General features: G+C 27.2%; 1 pseudogene; it reads right to left on the reverse strand.

Annotated features, from left to right (window-relative positions):
- Nucleotides 1-3572: 3572 nt before the first annotated feature.
- On the reverse strand, nucleotides 3573-6436 carry LOC129291295 (pyruvate decarboxylase 2-like; annotated as a pseudogene).
- Between the last annotated feature and the right edge of the window lie 19759 nt (nucleotides 6437-26195).

Below are 26195 nucleotides of genomic sequence, written 5' to 3' on the forward strand. Positions count from 1 at the left end.
TTAAAAGTTTAAATAAATATTGTAAAAACTCATAACATCAATTTTTTTCAAAAAATAAGGGATTATTTCATGTAATGTACTAAACAATAAAGATAATCTCTAACTTCTTTAAATAAAAAAAATATTAAAGTATATTTTTAATCTTCTAATTTTATATAAAGTTTTAATTTAATCTTTTATTTTTGTAAGATATTTTTTTAGTTCTTTAACATAATATCATTAATTTTAAATAATTTTTTATGTTAATTATTATTATTTTAAAAAAATTAAATTTAATATGTTAATATTTAAAAATATTTTACTAACATTTGAAAGTTCAATATAAAAATTTATTTAAATAAAATTAATGAGAATTAAAAAAATATTTTATAAAATTAAAGGATTAAAATTAAATGTTGTGTGAAGTTAAAAAATTAAATATATATTTTAATATAAAAAGAAATTGTAGTTTTTAAGAACATATATCTGTTTTGCCAGCAACATAAAGAACACATGTCACTTGTTACCGTTGGTCTTTGCCCCAAAAAAAAAAAAGAAGTTACCGTTATCAAGACAAAAACTCCCCAGGCCCAAATCCAGCACCAACGGTCACTAAACAGAGGGCCCTCCCCCTGCCACCTGCACGCTCCTCCCCCATGGCGTCTCAGATCTAACAGTGCCGCCCCGGTGCTTCTGCCCCACTTCCTTCGTCTGCGTCTTTTCCCCAGACCGCTTCGCTCCTTGTGAATACTCATTTCTCTTTCCAAATGCCGAGAATCGCTAACTCCTTCCCCGAGGAAGTCCTTGATGCTTGAGCACGCCTTCTCCTTCATTCACTCCGACCATCCAGGACTGCTTGTTCTGCAAGTCATGGTTCGAGATCGAACGTAACGTTGGTGCAAGGGGTGTATTTTTCGTGGGCAACTGCTATGCCGTCGGCCCTCTCATGGTGAACGGATGCTCAAGAAAAAACGGAAAAGCAATTGAAATGCAGGAGCAGGAGCACGGCCACTGGCAGACTCAAATGCACAAGTTTTTGACATCGTATCCTTGTTTCTACAAGCTAACCCATCTTCAATCCTGTTGGGATTAGAGAAAGAGCCATCAAACATGGCGCTCATCATGTCAGTTTCCCCGCTTTTTCTCCTGATCTCCATTGCTCAATAATAAAGTGCATATAAATTGGGTTACATCGCGCAAATCCGGTGCTGATGTGTTATACAGTTTGGTGGTGCCAATTCAAATCCTCGATCACCTGATAGGTCGGAGAGAAGCAAGAGGAGGATCATAAATATAATAATCTCCAGCAACCCAGTGACTAATATAGTATAGCTTTGGGTTGTTTCTCCTCCATGAAAATCTTGCTTTTGAACTTTTTGAGGGCTACTGACAAGCAGTGATGATCATGGATTCCAAACGAGAGGTAGGAATGCATTTCTTCCTTTCCTCACCATATTTGCGTGGGTGTGTGTATTTAACATGTAGAATATGGTGGCATGTAGGAGTATATGGTGGCATGTAGGAGTACATTAAGAATACGCAAAATATTGTTATATCTTTCTTAACCATCCTCTTATCTCTTGAAGAAGTAAGAAGTAAATGTTAGCTTCCCGCTCCAATACTAAATTTGAATATCGTGTGTTAATAGACACGATTGTTAAAATCATTCTATAGATATCTATTATAATAGTCAAGTTGTAATGAAAATTGCTCATAATGATGTGTTTTATAAACAAACTAAACATATTAAAATTGATTGTCACTTTAATCAACAGCATATTATTCAGGGCACCATTCGACTTGTTCTAATTTGAACCAAGTATCAACTAGCAAACTAGCTTATGAAGTTCTTTCATCTAAGCTGTTTTCATTTTTTGATAGACAAACTAAAATTGCTTTTTGTTAAGTCATTTTAAGTTTGAAGGGAAATGTTATCTAGAATATTCTTTAAATATCTTCTATCACTATTGTGTGTATATATATATATATATATATCTATCTTAATCATTATTAGAATATATCATTTAATATCATTATATAATTATTAGTCATTATTGTATTGTTTATTTTTTTTAATGTATATAATGTACCCTTCATGTCAATAAGATATATGATATTTTTCAATTTTTTTTTAATTTATCTCTCTTATCTTTGATAGTTTTCAAATATGAGCCCATAACTTTATTTTTATTATGTTTTATTTTTAAGTATTGAAATTTAAGCCATTCATTAAACTAATCAAGGCATTAGTTAAGGATTAATAGTCAAAACTATAGTCAAACTAGATCAAGGCGTTCGTTTTATTAAATCGATTAAGATACTAGTTTAATGATTCAATAAAGTAAATTGACTGTGATTTTATACTATGATTTTTTTCTTTTTGATAACATAAAGAGTAGATGAGTCCAAGAGACTGGTCTAGTAACTTGGCAGATTAAGTCCAATCAAGTCTTGGTCTCATGTTCTCTAAGATTGGACAAGTCTTAAAACTAAAAAATCTTGTTGATATTGATCTAGCCCTATCTATTGGTTAATTATTGGATTACTAATGCTAGAAATAACATGGATAAATAATTAAAAAAATATTATATTTGTTTTAAGCAAATCTTTATTAAATATTATATAGATTGAAAAATTATAATATTAATATTTTATAATATTTTATAATTTAAATATTAATACTATTTATAAATATTCATCCAAAAATTATAACCAACTTCTCTATGTTATTTAAATTTATATTTCATTATCTTAAATTTATATTTTAAATAGATTAGAGTTTCATACGGTGAGATATTTAAAAATATGTGTACAAGGTCATTGATATTTTTTCTCAATCAATCAATTCATATTTATACTTTCCCTAAGTTGAAAATTGATTTTACTCTATTTAATTTGCATCTTTTTATTTTTCTAAAGAAGAGAAACTTCATCAAAATGATGGAAATTGGCTTCAATAAAGCAAGGATATAAGCTAGATCATATTACTTGGAGAACATATAAATTGAAATGGATTTTATTCATTTTTATATAAATTGAAAAATTCTCAATCCAACCCTCTTAGGTTGGTAAGTTTAATGAGTTAACCCACCAATCTCTTTATTTATTTATTTTCAACAATTTTTTTAAAAAAATTTACATCTAAATGAGAAGTTTTAATATGCTATTTCATTGCAATAAAAAAATTCACATCATAAATTTATATGAGATTGATCAATTTCATGATAATTCATTCCAAAATCTACTAATCTTGTGAGGTTTTAAGGTCAAAACTCCCTTAATTTTTTATTTTTCAACGTTATTTTATTTTTTAATAAATATGGGTTAAACATACCAATCCTAACACATCAGAATTAGCCCATTTGATGCATTGGCCAACCCATATAATCAATTATTCGAATTGATTCATGTAATTCAACTTATATTATCAACCCTACCCATCACCATTGAATAAATGTAGATTTTTTTGAAAAGCTAAATTTTAGGTGCAAATATGAAATATCGCTAGTTTCCTTTTGACTTCTTTCAAATCCAAAACCCAACATCTCTATGCAAACCAAACCTGTAAAAGACACCTTGGTGGTTAAATGATGTGATCTCCAATGCATAATATTAAAATATTTCATTGAATCGAGAGTCCCTGGCCCTATGATTGAAAGAAATTAAAAATCCAATAACATAAAAATTACAAGAAATAAACTCAAAATCTCTTAAGGTAAATAATTAAATAGCATTCCAGTAACGCAGCAATGGCTTTAAATTTATTGGGGGTTAGGAGGACGGCTATTAGCAGCACTAACCCTAGAGCCCCATTCAAGCAACTCTTTGCTAGTATCGTCCTTGTGCACTATCACCTCAATAAAGCACAAGCTATCCTTCTTGGGACCTGTTGCCGTGTTAATCGCTTCGATCAGCTCCTTTTCACAAAATACCTACAATATAATATGTAATTAATTAGTAGGCAGATATATAATTGGCAGTTTCCCATGTTGCCAATGGTGAATTTAGAGAACAGTATCGAATGTACTATGTTGGGAGATTCACCTTGGCGGTCCAGCATTTTCCTTCACCATTGCGAATGGCTTCAACAAACCCAGTGTAGTTCCAGTTCTTTATCACATTGTACGGTCCGTCATGGATTTCAACTTCAATTGTGTATCCGCCATTGTTTATCAGGAAGATTATGGCATTCTGCCCCTGTCTCAGCATTGTAGATACCTCTTGTGCAGTCATCTGCAAAAGCATTTTGAAACACCTTAATCAGTTCTGAGCAGTGACACTTCAAAAACTCAAGTTTTAAAGTAGAAATGGCTTTTCATGACAGCTTAAGGCCAACCTGAAAGCTTCCATCACCGATGCAAGCAATGACTCGTTTCTCAGGAACAGCTTGTGCATAGCCGAGAGTGGCACCAACAGACCATCCTATCGATCCATACTGCATTTGGAACTCATACCTGTTGATCATTTCGGAAGATTCTCATCATCATCATCATCTTTCAAACTAACAAAAAGTTAAAAAAAAAAAAAAAAGGTGTCCCATTTCAAATCTTACCCGCAGCCCTTTGGTAGTTTCAGCTTTTGGCAGTTAAACCATGAGTCCCCAGTTTCGGCAATAACAGCTGTTTCACCGGACAACATATTTTGAATATGTTCGAACAGAATATTCACCCTCAAAGGTTCTTTAGGTTCTCCCCTCAAAGGTTTCCCATCAGGAACAAATATCCTGTCATAGTTTTCATATGAAGCATGATTGTGTTTGATCCGCTTGGCAAGTTCCCTGAGGAAATCCTTCATCAGCACACACCCGAATGCAGGCCCGTTTCCTATGATAACCCGATCCGGCTGAAGAATGATAGCCTTGTCCTTCTTGAGAAGAAGCGAGTACCCAACAGAGCTGTAATCATTGAAAATGGGTCCAGCAAACAAGTATGCATCAGCAGATTCAACAATCTCAGCACAGAAAGCTGTGCTCACAGCACCCCAGTAAGTTCCAATGAAATGTGGGTGATGTTCAGGTACTAATCCCTTTGCTGCTGGCATTACAGCAAATGCATAGCCACAAGCATCGGCTAGTTCAACAAAGGCTTCACTTGCATTAGCCACTCTCAGTTTTGGCCCTCCTACTAGTACTGGTTTTACTGCTTTGTTGAGGAATCCTGCAGCTGCTTCCACTGCTGCCTCCAAGCCCATCTTATTACTCAATCTGTCGCAAACAAAAGGAAAAATTGCGTGATGTGTAATGAATAAAACCAATTTTTTGTTTGTGTTGAACATGCTAGACCATTTTTTTATGTGTATATCCCTGATAAGTAAGAACAAGAGACGAGGATAAAGAAGGGTAGAGAAATTACCTCGGGACAGAGAAAATGGAACGGGCTCGCGACTGAAAGTGGGATGAGGAATCGCACTCAAGTTACAGCTTATGCTTATATATACAGGTTTGCTTTCTTTCAAAGAAGTTGAGATCGCCGTATCAATCTGCTTGTGAGCATCTTCCAAGTGATTGACCACGGCCTACATCATCAAGCATCAGAATTGTTTAGCAGAACATACGAATACCACAAAATAAACAGAGAAATCACCAGAATAGAGGAAAGTTGGCAGCAAATTACACAAACACAGCAACAATTCCCCTATCAGTTTCACCTGGGGAATCATTATAAGCATCAAGCTTCCCAAGAATCGAAAGCTTGGATTCTTCAAAATCAGAACCATATCGTGTATAATAATACTTAAGGCCGCGATTTACATTAAAAAAAAAAAACTTCTTACGAAGTCACTCGATGCAGAAAAAAGAGGTTGATTTATACCTGGTAGCACGTAAGATTCTGGAAACACCTAAGTTCCTGGCTGAAATCGGGTAACCCAATAGTATGGTGAAGGATCCGATTGGTCCCATATCATTGGAGTTGGGACCACCAACGATGCAAATAAGCGGCAGGTTCTCACTGTAAGCACCGGCAATGGCGTTGAGGACACTAAGGCCACCAACGGTGAAAGTAACGACGCAAGCACCAACGCCACGGGAGCGAGCATAGCCATCGGCGGCGTATCCAGCGTTGAGCTCGTTGCAGCATCCAATGACGTTAAGCTCTGGCTCGGCGATCAGATGGTCGAGGAGTGTGAGGTTGAAGTCACCGGGAACGGAGAAGACATCAGTGACACCAACCTGCACGAGCCGACGAGCCAGGTGGCGACCCAGTGTGGCCTCACAGGGGGTGATCGGAAGAGCAGAGTCCTGGATGACAGACACGTTGCCGTTTGGCAGGCAGCCGACATCGTTGCAGGCTGGCTTGCATGCATCGAGAGATCCAATCTTGGTGTCCATGGTTGTCGTATGGAAGGCTTTTGGGCTCAAGAGACTGAGGTAGGTTGTGAACGATAGAAATGATAAATGAAAATGACTACGAAGACTCAAGAAATTGTGCGCGCGCGTGTGGTTGTGATGAAGAAGGAGAGATGAAGAGAGATTTATAAGGCAGTGTGAAGGTGACGGACGAAGGAAGTGTGAAAAGTGTAAGAACTCTCAAGAACACAAATACAAGGTGCGGTGTTGGGTTTTGTTGTTGGAATTGAAATTCAGCTTTTTGGCGGCAGGTCATGCTTAGGCCTGTCTTCTCTGCTTCGCTTCCATTGGGCAAAAAATTAAGGAAAAAATTATTAAAATAAATATACAGATTATATTTTTTTTAATTCCATTTATTTTGTAATGATACTAATAGGGGAAATGAACTTTTTATTTCTTATTTTTCTAATGTTTATTATGATTTTATAATTATTTATGATTTTTTATTTTTAAGTAGTGGTGAAACCATGACTTTATAAGTTACTATTTTCGATTTCTTCTATATTATATTAACAAGTATTTTTCCTTTTCCTTTCAGTTAAAATAATATTATCTTATATATGAAAAAATATAAAATTTTTACTGTTCATGAAACAGTGAAATTAACATGGCCGTGAGACTTGCAGTTGCCTAAAAAAAAATCAAAGCGTGTTAGACCATGACTACATACAGTTAAAAAATATTTTTATAATATTATGTTAACATATTTTATATTTATATTATTTTCAAATTATCTTTTAATTTTTTTTTGCACGTAATAACCTTATGAATAAAATAAAGTGTTTATATTTTTAGTATGATAAAAGTAAAAAATGTAAAAAATAATAAATTTTTTAATTATTTACAGATATTTTTTCATTAGAGGTAATCGTATTCTAAATAAGGTTGAGTATTAAATGTGAGCAACTCTCTAACAAGAATTTAAATATTAGTTTGTCACATTGTTGAAAAGATTAACTCATTCTACTAGACTCAATTTTTTTTTAAAAAAAAACAAGTTATTATTAAAATAACTTATCAAACATTTGTCGGTGGCCTTTCTTTCAAGATGCAATATTTTTTTTTCATATTTTTTATGTTCATAATATTTTTCACTTTGTTTAAAAAAAATTAAGTATACATATTGGTAATATTAACATTTAATAAAATTTTTAAATTATATTTTTATAATATTATCTTAACATATTTTTTATGAGATACAATCTATTATTTTGTTTCAACTATTATAATCATATTTTATGCAAATTAATAGTGGTGAAATTTGCTAAAAAATACAACAATTGTAATGTATTATGGCCTATTAAAATAGACAATGTATTGAATATAATATGATGTTCACATTTTATTAAATCAAAACTTCACACAATGGTGTGTATTCAGATGAAGTAATATCTAGAGACAAATATAAAAAAGAAATAATTAAGTACCTTTTTTAGTTATTGTATGATAAAGAATCCAATGTCAGAAGTCTAACAATTTTTTGGCTTGGATTTTTGGTTGCTTTCTAGAAATGTCAAATAATTGAGTTTATAGAAGGGAACACCAAACTTGAAAGGAAGAAAGAAAATACAGTCGTGGAATTGACTCGAAATCGCAGTTGCATGTACAATTCTTTGAATAGGAAATTGAGTTACTTTGTATTCGGTGAAATTATAATTAATATTTTATTTGTATTGAAAAGTATGGACATTAACTTTTAATTGTATTAATTTATTTTTCGTACTTTGAAATGAGTTCTGTCCTTCATGAGTCCTGACTCTGTTTATTATTATTATTATTATTATTATTATTATTATTATTATATATACGAAAGTGTGATTCTGCAATTTGCAAGAAGTTTTGAGTTTTTTCCTTCAGTACTCTGACGGAGAATTTTACTTCTCTTAAACTAAAACTTAATTTTTACTCATTATTTCTTAATTATTATTAAATTGATCTTTTCCGATTTAAGTGTCAGTTATCCTATTGTCAATTTTAAATTTGAATTTTATCGTACGTGCATATCGCATGAGTGTGGCTCCAGCTGCATGCAGATGTTGATTCCAAATAAATAAATATGCATGAAAGAAAATTACATATAAAAACTTAAATCTTAAAAAATAATTCAATATCTAGAGTTTTTTTTTTTTGGCCAACAATATCTAGAGTTTAAGGGTTTGTTTGGTTTTAGTTTCTTTTTTTATTTTTAAAAATTGTTTTGTAATACAGTTTTTAAATTTGTCTTTCAAAATAAAACAGAATGAAAATTCCTTTGGTTATATTAATTTAAAAACAGTTTTAAAATTAAAAAATATAATGATAATGATAGCTATAGGCAGTTAATAATGGTGATTTATGATAAAATTAATCAAAACAACTAAAATTTTTAATAAATGTAATGTATTTTTAAGTTTTTGATCACTGTATTCAAAGAGGACTTTAAGTGTTATGAATAACAAAATCATGTTAAGAAAAAAAATCTCTTATCCCATATGTTGTATGAGAAGAAGTCACATCTCCTGATATCAGATTCAATTGAGCAAATTAAATATATAAATAAATGTGAAAAAATATATAAACTTGAATTTTTAAGTTTTGATCATTGCATTCATTATTGATTTAGAGTTTAGACTCTCTTTTTCTCTTGTTTCACTTAAAACTTTTGGAGACCGGTTTCGGTGCTCACCACAGTGATGAGCACCGTGGTGCTCATCACTGTGATGAGATCTGGACCATCCAAATTTTGATCTAGATGATCCAGATTTTAAATATTATTATATATTATATTTATTAAAATAAAAATATATAAAAATTATAAAATATTTTTAATAAATTTTTTATTTTAATATGGCCTACATTTAATTTAGAGGATTCAATTTAATACTAAATTTTTTTAATTGATATATATTGACTATCCAGATGTACTCTACATATGCCAGATTAATTGTAATATGGCCTGTGCAGAGTACATCTGGATAGTCAATATATATCAATTATAAAAATTTTAGTGTTAAATTGAACCCTCTTAAATTAAATCTAGACTATATTAAAATAAAAAATTTATTAAAATTATTTTATAATTTTTATATATTTTTATTTAATAAATGTAAAAATAAAAATATATAATAATTTTTAAATTTGAACCATCTGAATGGTTCAAATTTCATCACAATAATGAGTACACCGGTCTCAAACTTTTGTGAAGATAATGATGGAAATATATATTAAAAAAATTTTACTGCCAGTTCCTGTTCTGTTTCACTCCCTTGCGCCATATTTGCGATAAAATTAATTTTAAAAATTTAAATCAAAAAAATTTAAGTTATAGAATTTTAAAATGAGGAGCTTTGATTTATGATGATATGGCAACGTTTTAATAGAAACATTGAAACCTTTGGCCAAAAAAAAAAAGAGAAACATTGAAAACACCGAGTTGTAATTTTGACTGAAAGAATTATCATCATATTAGCTTTTATCTATTTGGTCACTTTTATCTATTAAATGAATTTTTATTTTTTAAAAATTTTAAATTTATTTTAAAGTTATTTTTTCTAACTATCTTTTAGTAAACAGTTTTATAATTTTCTTGTTTTAGAAATATTTTATAAATCTGCAACTTCGTAAAATAGAAATGCTGATAGCGGTCAGAAACGTCCATTTCTTACCAACCACTGGATGAACTCGCATCTAAAATGAAGAAAATGATATTTAAATACCCTTTCTATTATTTTTTTAAACGTTTAATTTCATAAAATACAAATGATAAAGGATCAAAAAACATTTATCGCATACCAATGATGCGATCTCAATACTCTCTTAACAAAATCTTTTGAATGAGAAAAATGTGCTAACAATTTTTTTCTTATTTGGTAAAGCTTGAATCAGAATTAAAGGAAGAAGATTGACATAATGGCCTATTGGTAAGAAGATTGACATAATGGTCTATTTGGTTTATGTTTTGAAAAACAATTTTGTATTTTGTAAAATAAAAAATTTAAAAAATTGTTTGGATAACTATTTTAAATTTAATTATTTTTTCAAAAATATTTTCATTTGTTTGTTTTTAAAAAAATAAAAACGTCTTAAAATGTTTCATTTGATTTTTTTTATTTTTCAAAGCCACTACAAGTATTTATTAAAAATTGCAGTCATCTCAATCGCTGATATTTTGATTTTGAAACTGTTTTTAAATTAACAAAATCAAACAAATTTTTGTCATTTTGTTTTGAAAAATAGTTTTAAAAGAGAAAAAATTGAGAACATAAACAAGCAAGCCCTTAGATATTCATTTTATTCTTGCTTTTGAAACATTTTATAAATTTGTTATCTCGTAAAACACAAATGATAAAAGGATCAAAAACATTTATTGCTTACCAACCATTAATTAGATGAACTCGACACTTTTTAGACAAGATCTTCTGAATGAAAAAAAAAAATGTGTTAAGAAAAGTTCCATTATTTTTAAAAGCTTGAATCCAAATTGAAAAGAAAAGTTGACATTTAAATACCTGTTTTATTGCTTATAGTATACCAACCCTTGGATATGACCCTATATACTCTTCAAACACAATGTTGAGAGTGAAAAATCTGCTAATAAAAAATCCATTGGATTAATTAATTAATAACACTTGAATACTTTAAAAATAATTCCTAAAAAAGATATGAACAATATTTTTTTTAATGCAATGGGCACGATGGAATGGTGCATGCATAAAATCAAAAAATTAAGTTTGATTAACTAGTAACAAACCCCTACATCTTGGGGTGGCTAATTGTAGACAACAGTGTTAGACTTGTCTTGATTAATATGGTGGGCTTATCATTTTCGTGAGGATGTTTGTTTCTTTGAAGAAATGATCAATTATGTCACACATTATGAGCGATCTAATAATCTCAATGCCTAATTACGGGGTGATCATTAGAGTGCTCTTTCTCAATGAGCGATCTGATATCTAATATGATTATATGAGTAATTGATTTAAGAAGCAGTACACTGTAAAATTAGAAGCATAACTTTGATCTTAAATTAAAATTTTAATTTTTATAATGTTTTATATGGTCAACTTCTCTTTCCCTATGTTGAATGGAATGTGGGTGGCTGTGCCACTGTGTCACCAACCTGTTCCGAGGTGTAAGGAACCAAAAGCAAGCGGCATGGGACAGGGCTGGCATACGGAGAAAGAAAATTAGAAAAGTAAAAGTGAGTCAATATAGTAGTCAATAACCTGGGCAGAAAAATCTAGTAGTCGAACAGGACTTTGCCCACTTAATAATTAATGCCTCAAAATCTATGGTCGCTTTGTCCCCTGATAACTTGGGCCTTGAAACCACAGGCGTTTTTCTAATTGGAACCTCCAATACAAAAGTAACTTTTGATACTGCTGTTTTATTTCAAAACACAATCATAAATCAGGATCCAAATGTGATTCTACCTCTGGCGAGAATACAATTTACTTTTCATGCTTCTTAGTCACAACATTCTTGATTGCCTTCCCATCACCTTTATATATTTTCCAATTTTATTTTTTCTTCTTATGCTGAAAATTGAAACATTTATTTTTAAACCAACCCTTACAAACAAATTACTAATTTCATTCAAAAATATAAAGCATTTTTAATCGAATCTTGTTCTTAAGAAAGTAGTTATTTACCTTTAAATTAATCCTATCTTTCATATTTATCCTTATTAAAAACATATTATAATAAATATAAAGTCATTATTAATGAATACTTTTGAAAAAAAAACAATGATTATATCTCGAATGACTAAAAATGCCTTATATTTTTTAACGGAGAGAGTACTTCTTTGTCCTACTTATAAAATAGAAAAAGAAGAATTTTTTCTCTATTTATAAGGCGTGTTATTAACTTTTTATCACTTCTTATCTCTTTTATACTTTCATTAAATGTTATTAAGGAAAAATATATAATTAAAGAAAGTAATTTAATAGGGACAAAATTAAAATTTATTAAATTTGTTGATAAAATTAATGAATTTTAAAGTTTTTTTCAATTATAGCAAAATATATTAGAAATAACTTATATATATAACTAAAGGAAGTAGTAAAAAGACAAAAGCAAGAACCATGGATGGCTAGCCAACTCAAGATAATATAAGGCACAGTGATTTTCACCTTTTAAACTAGCAGTTCAGAATATAAAATAAGACTAGCTTGCATTTTGTTTTAAGCTCTTGCCCCATTAAAAAGATTGGCTTGTGAGGGATGAACATTTTGATTTTACCCTTAACATTGAGGAGATTAGTTTTTACTTCCAGCAAAGAAGACTTTAATTATAATTATAATTAATTATAAATATATGCATATACATACAACTTTCTGTTAATAATATAAAACCCTTTTAAAATGTTTTCATTGTTCGCAGTGTACCGTTTTTTAAAAAAGTTAGGGAACATACTAAGTTTAAGACGTACTTTAACAACCACCCTTTAAAAAAAAAAGAAAAAGAAAAAGAAAACCTCAACTTATTGGGAGGAGGGAGTAGTTAATATATGATAGAAATTAATTATCCTAATTAAGGGCATTTTGAAAATATTGTTACAATTTTGAGGAAAAAAATTAAGGCAATTTATTTATTTTAACTACTTTTTTCTAAAAATTAATGTTATTCAATTAATAAAACATGAACAACAAATATATGGGTTGTTATCCAATTAATAAATATACTTTTAAAAAATTACGTTAAATCAGACTTAATTATATTTATATTTAATATAATTAAATATTTTTCTGTTAAATAAAAAATTTAATATTTAAAAATATAAGATATTTTTAATCTTTTAAAATGTAAAATGTAATTATTATTTTTTAAAAAATATTCTTATTAAATAAATTACTTTACATATTTTTAAAATATAAATAAAAATAAATATAAAAATATAAAATTAATTTAAAAATAAATAATTATTTTATTAAAAATGAGATTCGCTTATAAATATTTTATATTTTTAACGTAAAAAAAAAACACATGAGAGGCTAAAACTATGAGCTAGGAGGGGTTACAAGTAAGTCAGAGCGTACGGGAAAATGGAGATCCACAGGTTTGGCCTTTCGGGAAGCAACGAGAGCGCCGGAATTGATTCCAATGAATCTGATTACAAACGAGGGTCACGCCGTCACGCTATGCCCTGTGCGTTTCACGTCGGTGTGATTCCTTTAAGTTTTGCCTGCCACGTTCTCTTCTGGGAAGAATAACAATTAAGTCTTAAAATGATAATAATAATCATTAAGTTTTTGATAAAAAAAATTAAAAAAATTAGTTATAAATATTAATTTAAGCAATTATAAAATTTAAAAATTTAAATTTTAAATATAACAACTAGTTTATAATTTATATTTATATTTATAATTGTTTAAATTAATATTTATAACTTATTTTATAAAAAAAATTTATTAAAAACTTAACTATCATTAATTTAATCAATTGATATTTTGTTGTCATCATTCCCTTACTTTAACTAAAAAGTTAATGTCCTGTATATAGTCTTCTGGTCAAATTCAATGAACATGAAAGCCAAAAGGGGGACGCATGCTATTATGTGTCTAAGTACAATTCTTCTCTGATTCTCTCCCATCTCTTTTTACTGTATAAGGTAAACACTAGTTAATTTTTTTAGGCCAATAATATAAACATTATTTAATTACTTCAATTGTTCAATATTATAAAATATTTTTAATTAAATGATACTCTAATGAATTAGTTAAATATTTTTAAAATTACATACTCTTTTTACATTTATCCTTATTATTTAATAAGGCATCTCAATCAATAAATCTTATTAATTACTCCCTCCGTTTTAAATTATAGAGCATTTGAAGAAATTTTTCATTTCAAAATATAAGACACTTTGAATAGATTAATATTTCATTAAATATACTAATTTTAATATTATCTTTTTTTCTCTATAATTAATTTATATCCCTTCTCTTTTCAATGTATTAAATAATGAATATTTTTAAAAGTTTATATTTTTTCTTGAAAAGATAAGGTTGTTAAGTGTATTTAATGAGATTTATTGGTATGTGAAATTTTATTTAAAAATATCTTATAATTTGGGATGGAGAGTATACTTCTCTTAATTGATACTTTTGGAAAAACTTCATTAATTGCACTTAAAAGAACCAAAATATTTTATATTTTTTAACAAGAAAAAGAACCAAAATATTTTATATTTTTTAACAAAGAAAATAATTCTTTTGTTTAGAATAAACAATAATTAACTTAAAATTAGTCAGATATCAAAAAGTTATGTTTTTTTTTGGAATTTCCCTTATACAATAATATAAATGTTATGAAAATCGGATCGGACCGACCATTGAACGGGGAGTACTGGTTCAGGGTTCAAGGTGGCGAACCGTGGTTTGAAACGGGGTCCAACCGGGATAAATAAATTGATATATTTTAAATATTATATATTTAAATATAGAAAAAAATAATCATATATAGTAACAAAAATGAAGGGTTAAATTTCAAACAAAATAAATAAATAAAAAATTTAACATCCATTAATATTAATTATTTTCATCCAAAACATATACAAGTGTTTCATAATTCATAATTTATAACTTTAAAATATATACACATATACATAATCTATACATATTTCATACACTTTTTTATTTCATAATGCTTATTAGGTATAAATATGTATAAATTATAATTTTAAAATATAAATTAAAAATAAAAAATTAAAAATAATAAACCGGTTCAACCGGTTCTTGCTCGGTTTTGCCAGTTTGTGGCCGGTTATGTCGGTTCTTGAAATTTATGATTTTTTGTGATGACCGAACCGAACTTAGACCGGTTCCCGGTTGGACCGACCGGTCCGGTCCGGTTCTGATAACACTGTTATAAATGAAAAAGTATTTTCCTACTATAAGAAGATGGCTAAAATTACACTTTTGGAGATGAGGCATAAATCTTTACACGTAATTTTTTAAAGATTATATTCTTATATTAAATACCGATAATAAAAGATCTTGTAACAATATATAAAGTTAATTGTTAGGTGAAAGCATCCATTTAATTTTTAAAATTTGCACAGATTTTTTAGTTTAGTTTTTTAATTTTATAAAGTGCACATTTTTTATCTACTAACTACCCAAATGTTAGTTTCATTATCAAAAAATGCCAAAATTGCAATTGTAAACGTTGTCAAAATATTCTTAACCTTGACACTTTAACTAAAAAAAAAAAAAACTTACCATATAGATTTCGTGAAATAAACTTACTTATAAATAAATTTCATGAAATTTAAAAATTACATTAGGTTTCTTAGAACTTGAGTTTAATTTAAAATTAAGCTATTAAAGATATATAATACCCTATTAAATAACATTATATCAATCAAATAATTAATTTTAATTATTTTATTAGCAATTTATAATTATAATTTTAACTTTTTACAACTATAACTTCACATATCAATAGTTAAATAATCATGTATTATTAATAAATTTTAATATTAATTATTTAAAATTACTTCATCGATAACTTATAATTATAATTTAGATTTTTATAACTGTAACTTCACTTATTAATTTAACTATTGAATATATAAAGTTACAGTTGTAAAAAGTTTAAGTTATAGTTGTAAGTTACTAAATAAGTAGTTATAAATTACTTAATTAATATAATATATATTATATATATATATTTAATAGGGTATTATTATCTTTTTATTAAAATTTTAAATTATACTTAAGTCTTAATGAATTTAATTGTGTTTTTAAATTTTACAGGATTTATTGGTAAATAAATTAGCTCTACTGGACTTATATGTAATTTTTTCAAAATAAAAATTATTGGACTAAAATATGTTCACTTAAGAATTTTTATTGACATTTAAAATTGTAATGGCAACATTTATGATTAATAAAATTAATAATATTAGGGTCAGAAGTATGAAGAAACATTTCATAAAATTAGGAAGGAACTCAATATTTTGAATAAAAGTTAGATAACAAAAAAATATATTTTTACCTAATTTTTAATACTCCTCCCGTTCAGTATTATAAATTATTTTTAATCAAATTACATTTCTCAACAAGTTAGTTAATTGTCTTTAAATCTACATACTCTTTATGTATTTATTGATATTTAATGAGGTATTTCACCAATAAACCTTATTAATTATACTCCTAATTACGGTTATTTTGGAAAAACATCATTAATAACACTTTAAAAATATTTAGAATGCCTTATATTTTTAACATCTTACTTGAAAAATACTTATTTTTTCAATAGATGGAGTACTTATGAGCATGTTTATGAAAAACAGGTTATAGTAAGTCCAAAGATGTAATATTTACTCTTCCCGTTTAAAATATAAAGCATTTTTTAAAAAATTGAATGTTAAAAAATGTAAAGTATATTTTTAATTTTTGAGGTGTAATCATTGTCTTTTTTTCAAAAATATTCCTATTGATGGTGACTTTATTTATTATAAAGTAGTTAATAGAGATAAATAAAAAGATAGGTTAGTTTGAAAGTAGGTAAGAGTTTTTACTGGGGATGAAATTCGGTTTTGAGTAGTATTTAAGATTTGGTATACATATTTCTAATCTAAAATTTGGAATAATTAATTTTACTATATAACTCCCTCTAATCTTTACTAAAGGAGCTTATTAACAACTTTATGTAAGTTAAAGAATTCAATTAAACTTAGTTAATATGTCTAGAAGTTTAAAATCATCCTCAGAGAAATTTACTAATTAAAAGGAGTTTGTTAATTTAGTTGAAGATTACTTGGCCTAATTTTGAAATGTTAAAATAAAGGTATTTTTAAAAATAATAAGTTTTACATGAAAATGTTATATAAAAAAACCTTTAAAACAAATGTTTCGGAGCATTATTTAACCAGCGGCCACAAAACTTCGCGCGCGTCACTGTAGGACATTTACTTAACCATCGTGTTATTAGTGTTACGACTAGCACTAACTCCCCGTGCAACGGGAAGTATTTACAGACACAACATCATACTCCCTCCAGATATTAAAAAAAAAATATCTTAAAATATAAATATTTTAGATAGATTAAAGGTTATCAAATACGTTAATTTTAAGATTACTCTTATTTTTTATAATTAATTTTATTCTTTCTTTTCAATATATTAAATTAATAGTATTTTTAAAAGTTTATATTTTTATTTTAAAAATAAAATTGTTAAGTATATTTAACAAAATTTATTAATATATAAAATTTTATCTAAAAGTATCTTATGATTTGAAGTAGAGAGAATATAAAATATCATGTGTATTATTGTCATGAGCATCGTTTACACTCCTATGTAACACTCGAGAAGCATGCACTTCCGTTACAATCAATTTACGAGTTTTATAAATAAATATTACTAAAAAAATTCCATTAATCATCACCAACGGGCATTTAAATTATATTATTATGCTTACAACGCTGTTAAAGATAAAAGAGCTAATTTTTTAAAAAAAATAGCCAACAAAGAGTTATAATAAAAAAATAGTAGTTTAAAATATCTAACATTAAGTCATGCAAGCACTAATTATCCCATGCGATGCATGGGAAATAATAAATATTGAATCCATGCATAATTAAACATATATACCAGTGATTGTTGAGGTGAAAGCTATTTCATTAGGTTATATTATTGGAGGAGACCTGGAGTTAGAAAAGTAAATGTTATCTCAAATTATGTTAATGTTTTAAGTATGATTTGAGGACTCCCTACAAAATCACCCTTACTGGGAAGTCATCTAGAAAGTTAGAATGATTATAGATAAAGATTAGCTCGTCACCAGTAATTTTATGCTTAGGGGCTTTGTTAAGCATATTGACACTCTTGTTAAGTTTGCTCAAACTTTGTAATAGGAGGACTATTTCTTTAACTACTCTCCTTTATTCCTCGGTGGTGAGGAAGGGGTAGAGAAATGGTCCTATTGGATTGTATTTTTGAGTTTTTAATTGTTTGCTATGTATGAATTACATTTTCCATTCAAAAAAATAAAAAAAAATTACTAAAAATATATATACAGATGAACAACAATTACATGAATAGTTAAAAATAACCTAAACACCTCAGTCCTCACAATTGGTTCTTAAGAATTCAAATATACTCCGTCCATTTAAAAGTATGAGGTATTTTTTAAGAAAAAAATATTTAAAATATAAGACATTTTTTTAATCTTTCAAGGTGTAATAATTACTTTTTTTTAAAAGTACCCATATTAAATAAATAACTTTATATTTATTTTAAAGTAAAACACCTATTAAATAGGGATAAATATAAAAAATAAGATTAGTTTAAAAATAAATAACTATTTTATTAGGATATAAGGTTCAATTAAAAATACATTAGATTTTTTAATGACATATTAATTAATATTGAAAAAATTTAATGAGGGACCCTTGATCAAAATAATGACAAAGAGAACCTTGAATTTTTTAAACTTTCATTAAAGAACTCGTACAGAATTTGATATGACTTTGTAATGAAAAATGATAAACATTACTGTTATTTAAATGAACAATATAACGAATTGTTTATTCCCCTATTGCATGTTGGTTATTTACTTGTGGAATATTATTCATTTTCTTACTTCACTTATTTATAGTTTTAATTTCACTTGATTTCATTCAAGGGCCATAAATAAGTGAAGTATGAAAAGAAATAATATTTTATAAGTAAATAAATAATATATAATATGAAAACAAATAAGTTATTTTATTATAAAATTAATACTTAAAATGAAATCTAGTGAAATTAAAGTTATAAACAAATGAAAGTAAGAAATAAATAATATTTTATAAATAAATAAATAATATAAAATATGAAAATAAATGAATCAGTTTATTATAAAATTAATACTTAAAATGAAATTTAGTGAAATTAAAGTTATAAACAGATGAAGTAAGAAAATAAATAATATTTTATAAATAAATAAATAATATAAAATATGAAAATAAATAAATCGGTGTGTTATTTATTTAAATGAGAATTTTTTCATTACTATCATAAATTTGACAAAAATTCTGTGCCAATATATCGACGGAGTTTTAAAAATTTAGTAGTCATCCTTATCATTTTATCTGGCCAAGCGTTCCTCTTCCTCATTGAAACTGTCCCATTAATATTTTTTATTCAAAAGATGTCAGTTCATTAATTAGAGACGGGTGATACTATCAAGAAGGTCGTTATGCAGGTTGTGACTTGTGATTTGATTTGAAAGTTCGTAACGTATCAGACTTGATGACAACCGGTCAAAAAAAAAAAAAGTCTTCATGACATAAATTCAAATGATGTCACAAGAGAAGGACCACTTAAGAACAAAAGCTAGCACGTCCTGTGTTCCGACTCCTGCTAAAAGGTCGAGAAATGCATTGCTTCGCATTGTACGAGATCTTCTCTTTCCCTTCATGGTTTTCGTTTTTTTAATAATGACCTATTTTTTCTATTCTTTTCCTGTCAAATTATAAAATATTTTTAAAAAAGATTTTAAATTTTAAAATATAAAATATTTTAATAAAAATAAATATTTTATTAATAATAATTTTTTAATATCATTCTTTTTTATATTTTAATTTTTTAATTATAAATGAAGTATTAAATGGATAACATTTTTAAAAGTTTATAATTTTATGTTGTTGATATGTTTGATTTTATCTAAAAATATTTTATAATTTAGGACAAGATTATTATTTCATTTGTTTGATTGGTTTTTGAAATGTTAGAATAGTTTTTGATACGATGAAAATGAGAATAGAAATGAGAATGGAAATAATATAATAAGTGAGAATGAGTTCTTAAAATGTGTTTGATTCGTTGATAGTATAATAATATGAGCTTTATGTAATAAATGTAATTATAACATCATGGTACTATAATATAATGAATGAGAGAATGATAGTTAGGTCCCAAAATATTGAATTAATATCAGTTAAGTTTTTAATATTTTTTTTTAAAAAAAAATAAGTTAAAAATATTGATTCAAATTATTATAAATTCAAGAGTTTCAATTACAAATAAATATTTATATCAAATGTAACTTTTAGATTGAAACGAATTTTTTTATTTGTAATCGTTTGAATTAATATTTATAATTTATTTTATAAAAAAATTTATCGATGACCTAATAGTGATTAATTTATTCTTTTAAATTTTAATTGTCATTCTCCCTGTAATGGATTGAAGACAGTGAAGGAGATGAGGAGTAGACGAGTAGCTCAATGATAGACTACATTGAATAAGAAGAACCTAGGTCTAAGAGTGACAAAGAGCGAGTGAGACAGAGAGAAACTCAAAACAAATCTGATAATAAAGAGAGACAGAGAATAAGTGAAAAGATGCAACGATGATTCATGGACGTGAGTAGATTTATGGACATAGCGATGTGCGTATTCAAGGACGCGCAAATTTGTGGATGTGATGATAAGATGGTGAAAAAATTTAACAATGTCATGACAAGCTCGCAATGGATCAAGGAAGAGGTGCGACGGCTAGCTGTTGTGATGTTACATCAAAACATTGTAGCTGAAAGTTTATTATATATTGTTTATTGAACTTAATTTTATCTGATTTAGGATTTTTGCAAACTCGAGTCCTGGATATCCTAACAATCTTTATATTGTGCTGTGTGAAATTTCATGTATCTCTTGATAGTTCCCAAATTATTCCTTTCAATTGTTGCATGAATGAATGGAATTATTAAGGCATTGATTAATTTGTGTAATGACATATTATGTTAGGTTGAGATTCTCTCTCTTTATTCCATGTACATTATACATACCTAAAATTTCATTAGTTTTATAAGCCATTGACAATAGTATATACCTGTTATGAATTGATATTTGCAATTTAATTTTTAATTTTCATTAGTTTTATAAGCCATTGACAATAACTGTTCGATGTTTGTGAACTTAAATATTATTCTCCTTAATTCTTACTTTTCATATTCTACTCTGCTCTCACAAATTTTATCTCTTTCAAAGGAAGAAACGTTTCCCTCTTCACCCAAAAAAGGAGAAGAAATGGTCCCCTCTTTATGGTATACATTTGCTGTCACTAACAACACTAATTGAAGTACACAATGTGATTTTCATTTGCCTCGCGGAACAAAAATTTGAGAGATCCCACGAATAATAACATTGTAAATTATTTTTACAATAGAATATATGGATTCATTTACTAATTAAAATTATTTACCTGCCATTCCTTTTTTTTTTTGTAACCAACCTTTACATGCTAGCTATTCCCTCGCCTCATATTTATATTTTTAATATCCTACTCATTGGCCCTTAATACAGGATTTTGTAAAATTTAATGAAATATTTGTTTTTGTGGTTCTTTTTGTGAGCAGGTCTACCAAGGGAACATGTTCTCAAACATTATGATATACCTAACTTTTAAATCAAATGGTGAGTTTTCAAGATTCTTATGCCACAACTTCCCCGAAAGTAAGTGTTTAAATAATGACAATGAGGAAGCAAATATGGAGAAAAGTTCAAGAATTACATGCTGAGACCGCACATGATATTTAATATTAATATATAGGAAATTATAGAAAATATAAGATAGAAAATTAAAAGAAAAATGTTGGAGCCGTGATGCTACTGTTCCATAAGGTGCGAGGAACTTGTTGCTCTCTCATGGGGGTGTGCTGATGGGAAGGAACTACATCTGATTTACTGAAGGAGGAAGTATTTGATTTGGTCAATGGAGTATTGAATTGATTGAAGTATTGTTAAAAAATTGTATAGGTCTTTATATATATTGTAACTTCTTTCTTTTATAGGTAAAAGGTAATAGTTTCTTTTATAGGTAAAAGGTAATAGTTTTTCATGGGCTCATGGATTTTTAGAGCTATTAGCTGCAATTTTTTCCAAATCTCCATCACTTCCACTTCTGCCCAAGTGTATGTTGGACTTGAGTCTAAATTTATAGTTTAGCCTAAACTATTTAACGTTTTCCATTCTAAAACAATATGTAACTCATTTAAAATGTTACTCTTAATTTAAAATGGTTTTTCCATCCCCTCTCTCCTCTTCCAATGAACTATACTGATTAAAACATTTTAAAAATTATAAAAATCTTTGACATTTAACTATTTTTATTAATTTCACAAAAATAGTTAACGCGGCTTTATAAAAAAGGTTGTGAGGGAGTAAAATGAAGCAATGTTTAAAAAAATAAAAAAGAAAATATGACAACAGAGTCACATATATTTGAGGAGGATCAATTTAGAAAAAATTATAAATAAATAGTATGGAGTTTATTATTTTATCGTCTTTGACCTCAAAATTTTACACCCCTTAAAATTTAGGCCTGTTTTGTGAATATTTTAATTTAAATTTAGTTTTGAATCTACTAAATCCAAAATTTTAATATGATTTTTAGAACAGAATATACTTACTTATTTTATTTTTTTAAGTTTCTACTTAATGAATATATATTTATAGTTTTTTTATATATAAATAACATCATATGTTAGCGACTTCTATTGAAGAAAATATTTTTGATAGCATGGGATACTTCTAAAATATATGATTATTTGTTGAAAGATACTAAATAATTAATTTTCAATTATTATTTTTGAAATTAACCTGTATTCCTGATACAAGATCCTAGCTTTGTCACTGTGTGTTGTACATTTTTAACTCTTTAATTACGAGCTGAATTACGTGGCAAACGTGTCGGTTCTCGAAGTCAGCCGTCCGTGACCACCGTGATCAGGACAAACATGTATTTTTGAGGAACAGGCCCAACATGTTTCTTAAGGAACAAGTTGCCTGCAGCCCGCACAGGCCATCGAGCTGTGAGCTTCCACAATAGTTCTTTGATTTTTATTGTATTTTTTACATTAAGAATTCACTCATGAGATTTATAATTATGTTTTGACTGTTTATACTTTATACTATTTGGTCCATTATATAATCAATGCTACTAAATGTTCTGATTTTGTTAAATACGCTAAGAGTCTGATTGGTTTATTGTTATTATTTTTCAATAGATGTGAATGTACAATTATTAAATAGGCAAGATAAAAAATAATCACAACTGTCATTATCAACCATGAAAATTTAGATTTACCATTAAAATTATCAAAAAATTAGGAAAAATGATAGAAAAATATCTTGAAATGTTTTGCCCAAGTGTTGCAAATATCCACATGCAAATTACAATTTCTCCCGTACAAACTTTTAATTTACTAAAGTCTAAATATTATAAATATCTGTGACTATTTTTATTTTAAACAATAACTATTTTTTTTACTAACAATGATTAAAACAAAACAAATAAATATAACTTTTTTATGTAAATTTTTACTTCATTGAAATTTAAGTGTTGTAAATATATGTGTGTGTGACTATTTTAGTTTAAATAATAATTACTTTTTATTTATTATAATTGAAGATGTCAGGTCTCGTATAGATAAGTATCCCAATGACATTAGAAGAAAGCTAGGCTTCAGTAAATAAAAAAATTTGCACAAAAAAATTTATAATTGCTTATTTTGTTTCAGTCATTGTCAAAAGAAAATTAAACATTATTTAAACTAAAGTAGCTGCGAATATCTACAATACTTGAATTTTAATAAATAAAAAATTTGAACAGAATAAGTTATAATTACTAGTTCTATTATAGCCATTATCAAAAGAAAAATAATTATTATTTATATTAAATTAGTCATTGGTGTTTACTTTTTTTTAAAGCTAGACTTGTTGCATTTTTTATTTTAAATTGGGTGTATTTTAGTTATTTAACCAAAATTATTAATGTCAAAAAGATCCTTAAGGGTTTGAGAAGAATTAAGGCATTTTGCTATACTTATTGGTTATTTGCATGTTTCAGGAAGTTTTTTCTATCATTTTCCTTAAAAATTATCTTGCTTTTCATATTTATCCTTTTTAAAAACTTATATTTCAAATATAATTTTTTGGATAAAATATATTTAAAATATATATACATTATAAATGCATATACTTTTACGAATCAAAAAACTCTTTTATGTTGGATATATAAAAAGGTCATTTGCTGGTTTATCCATCAGATGGGTTAGCTCAATTTGATTTTTAATATTGGCTGGTTTGTTTTAGCCTTTTCATAAAAAAACATTTATCTTTTTGAAAAAATATATTTTATAAAATTTTGGTATGTTGGTTTAAATTTTGAAAAATAATTAGAATTTGGAAAAAAATTTTAATTATTTTGAATAATTTTTCAAAATAATTTAATACGTAAATGAGAAAGAGCGCTGTAAAAATGCAGAAATGCACGAAGATATTATAAATTTTTAAAATAACTAAATAATGAATTATTTTTTATAAATACAAATTCATGAATATATCATAAATCTTAAAATAATTAAATACTAACATTTTTTATTATTATATATAAGCAAACATAAAATCATATATTATTTTATTAAATACTTTGTTTTTCACGAGGTCTCTACCAAAATACCTCGTGGGATTGCATGATAATTCAAGGGGCCTTCATGCAATGCAGCAACATGCAGGTCCTACATCTGGAGTTGCATCATACTCCCTCTAACCTATAATGTAAGTTGCTTTTTAAAAGTACTCGTTAATTTAAAATATATGATATCCAATAGAGCAAAAGTAAAATAGTTTTTCCTTAAAGGATGATGGGTTAGATTGAATTTGGATGGTTCCATCAATATTTACGATGCAACTTCTTGTAGCAACCTTATCCGAAATAATCAAGATAATTGAATTAAAGGCTTCTTTAAATATCTAAGCTATCACTCAGGCACGGCAGCTGAACTTATGTAATACTCCATCTTTTTCTATGTATAAGAGAAAACAATTGTATTACACAGTTAAAGAAAGTTGATTAATTATAATAATTATGTTTAAAAATAAAAAAAGTGGACTAAAATGCTCTGCACTGATCAGCATAATCATTACATTAATTGTTTCTCGTTGATGTAAATTATGAAGAGTGATTTAGAAAATATATAATAAATGCTTATTGAAATATGTGATTTTGCTTATAAAAAAATACAAGTTAAAAGTGATAATTTCTCTAACAATAAAAAATAGAGGGAGTATTTGTTGGGTTGAAAAGTTTGACGAAGTTAATGTCTACTCTGACTATATAGAAGCTCTCTTGTTAATTTGCAATAAATTCTCTTTTAATCACATACTTTTTGCAACTATCAATAAAAACAGAGATTTAATCATGTAAGATTGGACAATCACTTTTGATTATGTCTTTAGGAAAGTAAATAAATGCACAGGTTGGTTGTCTTATCAAGCCTCTACCGACAATCTAAGTGTTCATATTTTTGATACACCATCTCTTAATTGTAGAAATCTTTTGTACACTAATATGACTCAACTTGTCAGTTAACACAGTTTGTCCGTAACTTTGATTAAAAAAAGGGGGTATTCAGTACATTTCATGTTTTTTCCCATTTATACCCTTGTTTTTTCATTCCTTGCCTTTGAATGCTCTATATTTAAAGATTATGCACATGTTATTAAGAAAACTCAAGAGTATAAATAAAAAAAATAAACATTTTTAGAAAAATAAGATTTAAAATAACATTTTTTAAAATATAAATTAGTTAATAATGACAAATATTATGGTTTGGAGTATTTTCATTTTATATTTTCTATTTGTTTTGTTGACCAGTATTTTCATCTTAGCTTGTTTATTTTTGTTCATGCAAACATGCTTTTATTAAAACCAAAGCTTTTAATTTTTTAAGCCATTGGCTCCCAAATCCAATGGGATATTTTCTGATGAACTGAATTTTGAAAATTAGTTCATTACTATAGTTCGTGGACTATTAACAAATGTTCTCCATTAAGTTTATGGACCGGTTAATCACTTGGAAAGAGCTAGCTTTTAATTGTTAACACATATTGTTTT

Source organism: Prosopis cineraria, unplaced genomic scaffold (genome assembly GCF_029017545.1).
Source record: "Prosopis cineraria cultivar Desert tree isolate PC_DT_omini unplaced genomic scaffold, ASM2901754v1 PC13, whole genome shotgun sequence".
Lineage (NCBI taxonomy): Eukaryota > Viridiplantae > Streptophyta > Magnoliopsida > Fabales > Fabaceae > Prosopis > Prosopis cineraria.